The sequence below is a fragment of the Symphalangus syndactylus genome, chromosome 13 (assembly GCF_028878055.3).
Source record: "Symphalangus syndactylus isolate Jambi chromosome 13, NHGRI_mSymSyn1-v2.1_pri, whole genome shotgun sequence".
NCBI lineage: Eukaryota > Metazoa > Chordata > Mammalia > Primates > Hylobatidae > Symphalangus > Symphalangus syndactylus.
Genome location: NC_072435.2, coordinates 39,953,025 through 39,965,599, shown reverse-complemented (window position 1 = coordinate 39,965,599; position 12,575 = coordinate 39,953,025). Strand labels below are relative to the sequence as shown.

At 48.1% G+C, this 12,575-nt stretch overlaps 1 long non-coding RNA gene across 2 annotated transcripts; it reads left to right on the top strand.

Annotated features, from left to right (window-relative positions):
• Positions 1 to 148: 148 nt before the first annotated feature.
• Positions 149 to 3,005, top strand: LOC134732309 (uncharacterized). 2 transcript variants are annotated; one of them, XR_010115340.1, is made up of 3 exons: positions 149 to 192; positions 2,334 to 2,454; positions 2,584 to 3,005. It is a non-coding gene; the product is annotated as an uncharacterized lncRNA (long non-coding RNA). The 2 variants fall into 2 exon arrangements; XR_010115341.1 differs by having other exon boundaries at positions 178 to 248; positions 2,584 to 2,691.
• The last annotated feature ends 9,570 nt before the right edge of the window (positions 3,006 to 12,575 follow it).

The window sequence follows — 12,575 nt, the reverse complement described above, 5'->3', positions numbered from 1 at the left end:
GGCTGAATGACCATACGCCAAGCGCTCTGCGACGCCGGAGTGGGCCAATCCAGGCATGCCCCGCCCAACCGCGCTTACGACAAGAGGCTCCATCCTCTGTCCAGCCAACTTCGTGAGGCCCAATCCGAGGCCCACCTCTTGGCACCGCCCTCCCAGGACTGCTGTCCTAAGCGCTGCAGCCAGTCAACGAGGGTGAGCAAACTGCAGTACGCGGGCCGAAGCACACTGCTCGTGTTTTTGAACGGCTAGTGAGCTAAGAATTACTTTTCCAATTTATTTTTTATTTTTGAGACAGGGTCTCTTTCTGTCGCCCAGGCTAGAGTGCAGTGGCGCAATCATAGCTCACTGCAATCTCGAACTCCTGGGTTCAAGCGATCCTCCTACCTCAGTCTCCCAAGTAGCTGGGACTACAGGCGCGAGCCACCGCGCCCGGCTAATTTTTAAAATTATTTGCGGCCGAGCGTGGTGGCTCACGCCTGTAATCCTAGCACTTTGAGAGCGCGAGGCAGGCGGATCGGTTGAGGTCAGGAGTTCAAGACCAGTCTGGCCAAAATGGTGAAACCCCGTCTCTACTAAAAAAAGACGAAAATTAGCCGGGTGTGGTGGCGGGCCCCTGTAATCCCAGCTACTCGGGAGGCTGAGGCAAAAGAATCGCTTGAACCCGGGAGGCAGAGGTTGCAAAGAGCCGAGATCACGCCACTGCACTCCAGCCTGAGCAACAACAGCAAGACTCCGTCTCAAGAAACATTATTTGCACAGGCAAGGTTTTACTATGTTGCCCCGGCTAGTCTCGAACTCCTGGGCCCAAGCAATCCTCCTGCCTCCCAAAGTGTTGGGATTACAGGCGTGAACCACTGCTCTGTTTTTGCATTTTTAAATAGGTGGGGGAAAAACTATTTTATGACTCATGAAAATAAAAAACTCAAATTTCAGTGTCCATAAGTAAAATTTCATTGGAACACAGGGATATGCGCTTTGATCTGCTGATTGCTTCAAAATAAGGGCACTTGGGGGAACAGCAAATGCAGGGAAAGAGAGGTTTTCTCTGAATTTCTCTTATCTGCCTAAAGACAGAAAGACAGAAGGAAGAATGCGTTCCTACAGTCTTATTAACTGGGGAAGAGTGAAACCATTCCCAATCATGTATTCTTCTGAGGGCTGCTCTGAGACAACTTTTATTACCTGCAAGACTTTTTATTTGCTTAACAAGACAGACTTTCTTCATCATACAATTTCTCCCCTCACCCTCCCATAACTTGTGTTACTACCACCCTCCCAGAAGTGCCAAACCCCTATTCTTTTCTATGATACTCTTTTTTTTTTTTTTTGAGAGGGAGTCTTGCTGTGTTGTCCAGGCTGGAGTGCAATGGCGTGATCTCAGCTCACTGCACTCTCAATCTCCCAGGTTCAAGTGATTCTCCTGCCTCAGCCTCCCGAGTAGCTTGGATTACAGGCACCTGCCACCACACCTGGCTATTTTTGTATTTTTAATAGAGACGGGGTTTCACCATGTTGGCCAGACTGGTCTGGAAGTCCCAACCTCAGGTGATCCGCCTGCCTTGGCCTCCCAAAGTGCTGGGATTACAGGCATGAGCCACTGGGCCCAGCCTCTCTGATCCTTTTTGGAGTCTCGTAAGTTTATTTTTTATTTTTGAGACAGGGTCTCCCCTGTATAGATACGTAATTATGACTTTTGTCCTGTCTGTTTACATGTCAATTTAATTAGCAGTCCAGCCAAATAACCTATAAAGGTGAAGGGAAGCCAATTTTCACCTACCTACAACAGCCAGGCCGATTCATTTATCTATTGTCTATGGCTGCAACAGGGCTGAATTCAATGGTTGCCACAGAGGAAGAGAGAGCCCAAAGAGTCTAAAATATTTACCATCTGGCCTTTTACAGAAGAAGTGGGTAGATACTTCTCTTAGAGCCTTCAGATTAGCCTGGCCCTTTCTTCTGCACAGGTGAATGGCTTTTGAATTTACTTTTTTTTTTTTTTTGAGACGGAGTCTCACTGTCACTCAGGCTGGAGTGCAGTGGTGTGGTCTCAGCTCACTACACCCTCTGCCTCCCAGGTTCAAGTGATTCTCCTGCTTCGGCCTCCCAGGTAGCTGGGACTACAGGTGCCCACCACCGTGCCTGGCTAATTTTTATATTTTTAGTAGAGACGGGGTTTCACCATGTTGGCCAGGCTGGTCTCGAACTCCTGACCTCAGGTGATCTGCCCGCCTCGGCCTCCCAAAGTGCTGGGATTACAGGCATGAGCCACTGCGCCCAGACTGAATTTACTTTTATGCCTTGTAGGGCCTAACAGAATCTATTTGTTCATTCAGCAGCTAAGCTGTTCATTGGACACCTGCTATATGTCAGGTCCTGGGGATTCAGAGAAGAAAGAACACACCCTTTTCTCAGTGATGAAGCAGACACTTCAACTGGCAATTTATCAAAGACAGGGTGAGAAGTGATGACAATATTACTACTATTCCTCGTTTTATATATATTATATATTTGATATATATTATATATATATAAAAATATATATATATTTTCTTTTTGAGATGGAGTTTTGCTCTTGTTGCTCAGGCTGCAGTGCAAAGGCGCGATCTTGGCTCACCGCAACCTCCACCTTCCTTCCGGCTTCAAGTGATTCTCCTGCCTCAGCCCTGGGATTACAGGCATGCACCACCACACCCAGCTAGTATTTTTAGTAGAGATGGGGTTTCTCCATGTTGGCCAGGCTGGTCTTGAATTCCCGACCTCAGGTGATCCGCCCACCATGGCCTCCCAAAGTGCTGGGATTACGGGCATGAGCCACTGCACCCGGCCTCCCCATGCTATATTATTCGGTGCCAGGTTCCATCTCTGCTCTAAAGCCGGGCTCTACTAACAAGTGAATTCTGATGTAGTCATGGTGCTGCATACTGAGTGCTCACTACGCACTAGGCACCACTGAGCAGTGCTTGGTACTCAGTTACATATGCATAATCTCATAGAATGCCCCTAGAAGGTAGATACTTTTCATCATTTCTGTTTTACAGATGATGAGACAGGCCCAGAGAGGTTAAGTCGCACAGTTAGTGAGAGGTGGAGGAGCTGGCCTAAAACTGCTCATGCTAAACCTTGTTCCCTTGTCCTCTGAGCTATACTGTTTTGGGTTGTATGCATTTGACTTGACCATGAGACCCCAGAGAAATCTTTAACGAGGGTAGGGTGTTTGGGAATGGGCCGGAGTGAGGGTCAGTAAGACCCTGAGACAGAGCAGGGATCCCCTTTTTTACAGGACCCCAAGCATGGAAACAAAGGAAATTTCTGAGTTCCTTCAAGGGAAATTCCAGGCCCCTAGCTAGCCTTGAGAAGTAAATAAGTAACTTGTTAAACAAAAAAGTCATAATGACCTAAAACAAAAGCTAAGGAAGTTAGAGTCCCAGAGATGTTTGGTTTCCCTATAGAAATTAAAGATAACATCTTAACATATGTCCCTGAATTGTCTTTCAGAGTCTTGGAAACCCCAGATAAGGGGGAAGTGAAGACTAAACTTTATGTCCCTTTTGTTCCAAGTTTCCTCCTGAGGGGCTTGGAGAAAGTTGCTTCCCCTAACCAGTTGACATGTTTCTACTGACTCGAAGTTTTTAAACAAAGCTTCTCTTCCTTAATCCATTGCAAATCAGAAGATGTTTAAATCTTTTTCTTTTCTTTTCTTTTTTTTTTTTTGAGACTAAGTCTCACTCTGTTGCCCAAGCTGGAGTCCTATGGCGCGATCTCGGCTCACTGCAACCTTCACCTCCCAGGTTCAAGTGATTCTCCTGCCTCAGCCTCCCGAGTAGCTGGGATTACAGGCACCTGCCACCATACCCAGCTAATTTTTGTATCTTTAGTAGAGACGAGGTTTCACTATGCTGGCCAGGCTGGTCTTGAACTCCTGACTTCGTGATCCACCCGCCTCGGCCTCCCAAAGTGTTGGGATTACAGGCGTGAGCTACCGCGCCCAGCCTTTCTATTTTTTTCTTTTTCTTTTTTTTATTGAGACTGAGTCTTGCTGTCGCCCAGGCTGGAGTGCAGTGGCATGATCTCGGCTCACTGCAACCTCAACCTCCCAGGTTCAAGCGATTCTCCTGCCTCAGCCTCCCGAGTAGCGAGGATCACAGACATGTGCCACCATATCCGCCTAATTTTTGTATTTTTAGTAGAGACATGGCTTTATCATGTTGGCCAGGCTGGTCTCGAACTCCTGACCTCAGGTGATCCTCCCATCTTGGCCTCCCAAAGTGTTAGGATTACAGGCGTGACCCACCATGCCCTGCCTAGAAGATATTTAAATCTATCTACGACCTGTAAGCCCCCACTTTAAGATATCCTGCCTTTTTAAGTGGAAACCAATGTGTAGTCTCCATGCATTGATGTATGATTTTGCTTGTAGCTTCTGGTTTCCTGAAATTTATACCTGCCTTAAAAAACCCCCACCTGCAAGCCATTGGTGATTTCAGGTCTTAAGCATGAGCTGCCCTGATTCTCCTTGCATGGCGCCCTGCAATAAACACCTTCCTATCACTGCAAAGACCTTAGTGTGGGTATCTGGTTTTACTGTGCTGGGTGAGCAGACCTCAGTTGGGTTCTATAAGAACTCCTGTAAGGAGGGACCTCTGACCTGGATGAGGCGGAGTGAGTCAGGTGGGGGGTGTGCAGTAGGGAGGCGTGCTCGAGCATCCCCAGGAATGAGAGGGAACTGCATTTCACCACAGTAATCTCACTCAGTCCATCTGGATTTTGCTTGAGTCCTTGTCTTGTACCTGAACCAAGAGTTAATGACTGAAAAGGCACAGAATGTCATCTTGGGAGCAGTACTTCGCAGAGAGGGCAGAAGGAGAAGCCTTGGCTTGTAGAGTCTCACTGTTACTACTTAATGCACAGGGCAAGTGATGGAGCCTGAACATCAGCCTGGGATACAAAGAGGCTGTTCTATAAAGATACCAAATGCAGGCCAGTTCTGGTGGGGCCAAAGGAATTGATACAGGGAAAGGAAGGCATAGGGCAAAGGGAAAACTTCCCTTTCACCTTCTGAAGTTTCACTGAAATGAACTGACAATAGACAAATTAACAAGAGAAAGGGCACAGAAATTTATGCGTAAGCATGGGAGCCATATAAAATGTGAGACTCGTAACCCAGCTACTTGGGAGGCTGAGGCAGGAGAATCGCTTGAACTCAGAAGGCAGAGCTTGCAGTGAGCCGAGATTGCACCACTGCACTCCAGCCCTGGTGGCAGAGTGAGACTCCATCTCAAAAAAAAAAAAAAAAAAAAAAAAAAAGTGAGACTCAAAGAAGGGCCAGATGGTTGTGAGTTAAATACTGTCTTCCTAGAGGAGAGAGAAATGGGGAATGTAGGCAGTTTTGAGGGGAAATGAATGATGTTCAGGGGAACTGACGAAGCCCAGTGAACAGACAATGGCCTGGGACAAAGTTCGTCTGAGCTCTGGGGGAAGCGACAGACAGGTGAGGGGCAGAACTTCATTGTGAACAAAGGCCGTCTTATTATGTAGATGAAGTCTCCCATGTAATCTCTCCCAGCTGCCCACAGAAGAGTAGATGAAGTCTGTTTGGACATGATGACAATTTTTAGTCTTTTCTCTTTGCCAGTGGTTAATATTTCCTGGATATTTGATGAGATTCTTAGGGAGGAGTCATCTTAAGACAACTGCATTTCTTTTGGAAGAAGTTTTCATCAGTCAAATAAGGGAACTTCTAAGGAGAGCCCCTCCCTGTGCTTGGGAGTTGGGGAGAAACAAGAGAAAGTTAGGAAGTCCTTGGTTCTGAGGCAGCTTATAAGGCCTTCCAATATCCTTCTTTTTGTTTTTTTGAGACAGGGTCTCCACTGTCACCCAGGCTGAAGTGCAGTAGTGCAATCACAACTCACTGCAGCCTTGAACTCCCAGGTTCAAGCCATCCTCACACCTCAGCTTCCTGAGTAGCTGGGACCACAGGCGCCATGCTTAGCTAATTTTTTTTTTTTTTTTTTTAATTTGTAGAAATGAGGTCTTTCTATGTTGCTCAGGCTACTCTTGAGCTCCTGTGCTCAAGTCATCCTCCCACCACTCCAGTCTGGGCACCATAGTAAGACCCCATCTCTTAAAAAAAAATTTCTGGCCAGGCATGGTGGCGTGTGCCTGTAATCCCAGCATTTTGGGAGGCCGAGGCAGGCGGATCATGAGGTCAGGGGTTTGAGATCAGCCTGACCAACATGGTGAAACCCCGTCTCTACTAAAAATACAAAAATTAGCCAGACATGGTGGCGTGTGCCTGTAATCCCAGCTACTCAGGAGGCTGAGGCAGGAGAATCACTTGAACCCAGTAGGCAGAGGTTGCAGTGAGCTGAGATCAAGCCATTGCACTGCAGCTTGGGCAACAAGAGTGAAACTCCGTCTCAAAAAAAAAAAAAAAAAAATCTATAAAAGCCAAAGGCCTCCAGCCAGCACAAAGAAAGAAACAGACATCTGGAAAGAGGAATTAAAGCCTACCTGGTTTTGACAATATGTTACTTATCTCTGGTTGTGTAACAAATTACCCCAAAGTATAGAGGCCTAAAACATTATCTCACTGTTTCTTTGGGTCAGGAATCTGGGTGTGGCTTAGCTGAATCCTATGCACAGGGCTGCAATTGAGGTGTTGGATGTGCTCATATAGAGGGTAGGGCTGGGCAGACATCCCAAATGGCTTTGATCACAGCCACAAATCAAATATAAAAATGTCCAAGGCCAGGCTCGGTGGCTCATGCCTGTAATCCCAGCACTTTGGGAGCCCAAGGGAGGCAGATCACGAGGTCAGGAGTTCAAGACCAGCCTGACCAATATGGTGAAACCCCATCTCTACTAAAAATACAAAAATTAGCCAGGCGTGGCTAAGAGAAATCACCTCAACATCCTCATTTGACAGAGGGGAAAACAAGACCAGGGAAAAGTTAAGTGATAATGTCACAGAGCTTTTAATGGCAGAACTGGGAACAGACTCAAGTCTCCTGATTTTTTTTTTTTTTTTTTTTTGAGATGGAGTCTCTCTCTGTCACCCAGGCTGGAGTGCAGTGGTGCGATCTCAGCTCACTGCAAGCTCCGCCTCCTGGGTTCACGCCATTCTCCTGCCTCAGCCTCCCGAGTAGCTGGAACTACAGGCGCCCGCCACCACGCCCGGCTAATTTTTTGTATTTTTAGTAGAGACGGGGTTTCACCATGTTAGCCAGGATGGTCTCGATCTCCTGACCTCGTGATCCACCCGCCTCAGCCTCCCAAAGTGCTGGGATTACAGGCATGAGCCACCATGCCCGGCCAAGTCTCCTGATTTTTTGAGACAGAGTCTCACTCTGTCTTCCAGGCTGGAGTGCAGTGGCGCGATCTCAGCTCACTGCAACCTCTGCCTCCCAGGTTCAAGCGATTCTCCTGCCTCAGCTGGGAGTAGCTGGGACTACAGGTGCCCACCACCATGCCCGACTAATTTTTTGTATTTTTAGTACAGATGGGGTTTCACCATGTTGGCCAGGCTGGTCTTGAACTCCTGACCTCAGGTGATCCACCTACCTAGGCCTCCCAAAGTGCTGGGATTACAGGCATGAGCCACTGTGCCCTGCTGAGGTCTCCTGATCCTTGGCCAGGGCTAGCTCCACTCAGTTGAACTGCTGATTACAATCATCCATTGTGTTTCATATAATCCAACTGGGTCAACCTGTTTCCAGAAAATCTAGCTATTTTAAGAATCTTGGCCGGATGCAGAGGCTTATGACCATCCCAGCACTTTGGGAGGCTGAGGTGGGAGGATCACTTGAGCCCCAGGGAGTTTGAGAGCAGCCTGGGCAACAAAGCGAGGCCTCACTTCTACAAAACAGAACCAAAACTAAAACCAAAAACCAATTAGCTGTGCATGGTGGAGCACACCTGTAATCCCAGCTACCTGGGAGGCTAAGGTGAGAGGACCCTTTGAGCCCAGGAGGTTGAGGCTGCAGTGAGCTATGTTTGCAACATGCACTCCAGGCTGGGTGGTAGAGTGAGAACCTGTCTTAAAAGAAACAAAAAAAAGGGCCAGTTGCGGTGGCTCATGCCTGTCATCCCAGCACTTTGGGAGGCAGAGGCCGGCGGATCACTTGAGGCCAGGAGTTCAAGACCAGCCTGGCCAACATGGTGAAACTCTGTCTCTACTAAAACTACAAAAATAGCCAGACGTGGTGGTGCGTCCCTGTAATCCCAGCTACTTGGGAGGGTGAGGCAGGAGACTCACTTGAACCCGGTGGCAGAGGTTGCAGTGAGTGAAGATTGTGCCATTGCACTCCAGTCTAGGTGACAGAACAAGACTCCATCTCAAAAAAAAAAAAAAAAGGAAAAAAAGAATCTCTACAGTGAGAGAATTAATATAGTGTATACTTTCTGGTAGAGGACAATGGTTAAAGAATTCAAGACCAGGCATGCTGGCTCACGCCTGTAATCTCAACAATTTGGGAGACTGAGGTGAGAAGGTCTCTTGAAGCCAAGAGTTTGAGACTAGCCTGGGCAACATAGTGAGACCCTGTCTCTACAAAAGATACAAAAATTAGCCAAGCAGTTTGGTGGATGCCTATAGTCCCAGCTACTAGGGAGGCTGAAGTGGGAGGATCCCTTGAGCTCAGGAGTTGGAGGCTACAGTGAGTCATGACTGCACCACTGTACTCCAGCTTGGGGGACAGAGTGAGATCCTGCCTCTCAAAATAAAATGAAACAAAAACAATAAAATAGAATAAAGAATTCAAATCTATTTAGTGAAAACTAACAGATTTCTCTCTTATAATTCTTGGCTCATGGCCAGTGTTTCTCAACAGGAGCCATCTTCACCCCTTCAGGGGCAATGTCTGGAGACATTTTTGGTTGTGACAAATTGGGTTGGGAGGGAGTGTTCATGGTGTTTATGTTCGTTTTTTGTTTTTTTGAGACGGAGTTTCACTCTTGTTGCCCAGGTTGGAGTGCAATGGCACGATCTCGGCTCACTACAACCTCCACCTCCTGGGTTCAAGCGATTCTCCTGCTTCAGCCTCCCGAGTAGCTGGGATTAGAGGCATGTGCCACCACGCCCAGCTAATTTTGTATTTTTAGTAGAGACAGGGTTTCTCCATGTTGGTCAGGCTGGTCTTGAACTCCCGACCTCAGGTGATCTGCCCGTCTCGGCCTCCCAAAGTGCTGGGATTACAGGCGTCAGCCACCGTGCCTGGCCACGGCGTCTGATGAGTGAAGGTTGGATATGCTGCTCAACTTTTCACAGTGCATAGGACAGCCTTTGCACTACAAAGAATGATCTGGCCCCGAATGCCAGTAGTGCCAAGGTTAACAAACTCAGAAATCAAAATAGGAGCTCAGTTTGAACAGGAAGTTGGTGGGCCGTTTGACTAAGATGGAGATGCCAGGTGGGCTTAAGAATTTTCCAGCAAGGCCGGGCGTGCTGTCTCACACCTGTAATCCCAGCACTTTGGGAGGCTGAGACTGGCAGATCACAAGGTCAGGAGATTGCGACTATCCTGGCTAACACTGTGAAACCCCGTCTCTTCTAAATATACAAAAAATTAGCTGGGCGAGGTGGCGGGCGCCTGTTGTCCCAGCTACTCGGGAGGCTGAGGCAGGAGAATGGCGTGAACCTGGGAGGTGGAGCTTGCAGTGAGCTGAGATCGCGCCACTGCACTCCAGCCTGGGCGACAGAGCAAGACCCCATCTCAAAAAAAAAAAAATTTCAAAAGGTATGCATTTTTTAGGCCAGGTGCAGTTGCTCATGCCTGTAATCCCAGCACTTTGGGAGGAAGAGGTGGGTGGATCACTTGAGGTCAGGAGTTTGAGACCAGCTTGGCCAACACGGTGAAACCCAGTCTCTACTAAAAATACAGAAATTAGCTGAGTGTGGTGGTGCGTGCCTGTAGTCCCAGCTACTGGGAGGCTAATGCAGGAGGGCTGCTTGAACCCGGAAGGCATAGGTTGCAGTGAGCCGAGATCATGCCACTGTACTCCAGCCTGGGCAACAGAGCAAGACTCTGTCTCAAAAAAAAAAAAGAAAGTATGCATTTTTTTTTTTTTTTAAAGGGGACACGGATCCCACTATGTTGCCCAGGATAGATTGGCACTCCTGGGCTAAAGCGATCCTCCTGCCTCAGCCTTCCAAGTAGCTGGGACTACAGACTTGGGCCACCAGGCCTGTCAAGGTTAGCATCTTTGAGCTCCTAAGTCCAACACTATCGCCATCAGTTTTATGGGCCGGATGGCGTTTGGGGCATTTTGGGCATTCTATTTCTTGCCTTCATTCCTTCTCCCCACCCTTAATATTTAAATATTATCCTACTCCCTCTGCTGAGATAGGTACAAGGCTCATCCCACCTCTGGATTCTCCAGTAAGGGTTACTCCTGGGCGAGCCCCTTCCCCTTCACGTCCTGCCAGGCAATCCCCTTGGGGCGAGTCATAACTGAGGGAAGGACCTCAGTTTCCTTCCCTGTAAAATAAGAACAATAATAATACCTCCTCGGGCTGTTGTCGGGGACTCTTCAGCGCACCACTCCCACCCCGAAGCCCTACCCAGCGCTCACCACAAAGCCTACCCTCTTCTAAGTTCTCTGAATCCTCAAAGCCTCCTCTGAGGTAAGGGCTGTGAAACCCTTTCCTACAAATGGGGAAACTGAGGCTGGGAGACCCGAGAACTGGATCATGATCTCAAACCTTTGAGGGAGGGAGCTACCCTGGAAGGCGATGGTCTTCTCCAGAGCCCTCCCAAGGGCGCTCAGTACCAAGTGGGCACCCAAAGAAGTTTTCTTATCCCTCTTGGTCCCCTCGGATCCTAACTCTCAGCTCGGCGAGGATCGCGGAGGCTGGTTCACCTTTCGCTGGTTGACGCCAGCTCCGAGGCGCATGCGCAAGTGAGCGCGCGCGGTGGCCTGTGGGAGGCTGGCTGTGAGCCCGAAGCTCAGCCCAGACGCCGGCGCTGTTGTCAGGGCGACCGGGGTGGGGCGGGGCCAGAACGTGGCCCCGCCTTTACTTGCTCTTCAATGGCCCCTTGCTTTCACCGGGCCAACCTTCTCTTAATTGTTCTTTGTTAGTTCGTTCGCTTCCTAGATGGACGGAAGCTGACTTGTAGCGTGTGTCTACCGAAGGACAGGCAGAAGCAGGAGGATCTCGGCCATGATTAAGCGCCGGTGGAGACCTCTGAGTCAATTCGGTTCATATACACGTGTCAATTTTTTTTTCTTTCCTCTTTTGCCTTTTGAGTAGTCTGTAATTTATTAGCGACATCGATAATTTATCTCACTTCTCCGGCCAGATCTTGCTTAGGCAAAACCGCAAACCTGAAGTTTGCAGAAATGACTCAGTGGTGACTAATTCCATTAGGAAAGCATTCTTCACAAAAGAGTTCACAGCAGGATTTCTTTAAATAGAAAACTTCTTCAGTGCACTGAAAACGATTCATTTTATATAAAACACATTTGGATACCGGATCCTCTTTTCTCTTCACTTTTTTTGAGACTGAATCTTGCCCTGTTGCCTAGGCTGGAGTGCAGTGGTGCGATCTCGGCTCACTGCAACCTCTGCCTCCCGGGTTCAAGCAATTCTCCTGCTTCAGCCTCCCGAGTAGCTGAGATTTCAAGTGCCCGCCACCATGCCCGGCGAATTTTTGTACTTTTAGTAGAGATGGGGTTTCACCATATTGGCCAGGCTGTTCTCGAACTCCTGATCTTGTGATCCACCCACCTCGGCTTCCCAAAGTGCTGGGATTACAGGCGTGAGCCACCGCGTCCGGCCTATTGTTGTTTTCGTAGTTGCATACAGACATAGTCAGGGCCACTGTGTACGGTTGTACAGGTTGTGCCCTGAACAAGTGTGCCTGGCTGAGGGCATGAGAATGGGGCTGAAGTCCAGCCTAGGCTGTGTTCTTCAAGTTGGAGGATAGGGCACCTTCTTCTAATTTGTCTTTTAGAGAGCATACTTTATTCTATTTGCATGAAGTTTCCATGTGTGCCAGCTGTCTTCCTGCATACGATACTTTTAGTGTCAAAAATATAATCAGGCCTGGCACGGTGGCTCATGCCTGTAATCCCAGCACTCTGGGAGGCGGAGGCAGGTGGATCACTTGAGGTCAGGAGTTCGAGACCAGCCTGGCCAACATAGTGAACCCCCATCTCTACCAAAAATACAAAAATTAGCCCGGCATGGTAGCAGGTGCCTGTAATCCCAGATACTCGGGAGGCTGAGGCTTGAGAATCACTTGAACCCAGGAGGCAGAGATTGCAGTGAGCTGAGATCATGCCACTGCACTCCAGCCTTGATGATAGGGCAAGACCGTCTAAAAAAAAAAAAAATATATATATATATATATATATATGTATACATACATACATAAAATCAGATACAGTTAGAAAAAATTTAAAAGTTGTTTGTCATATAGCAAGTACACGTCTTGATTCAGGAGATGTCAAATCAAGTGGTAAGAAGGTCTCTTACAGCAGTTAGGGCAAGTTTATAAGGCATAAAGGAGGAGGTATTTTGAGTTTTTTTGTGATTGGCTGTTTTACATTAACTTCTTTTTAAGGCAAATAGAGCC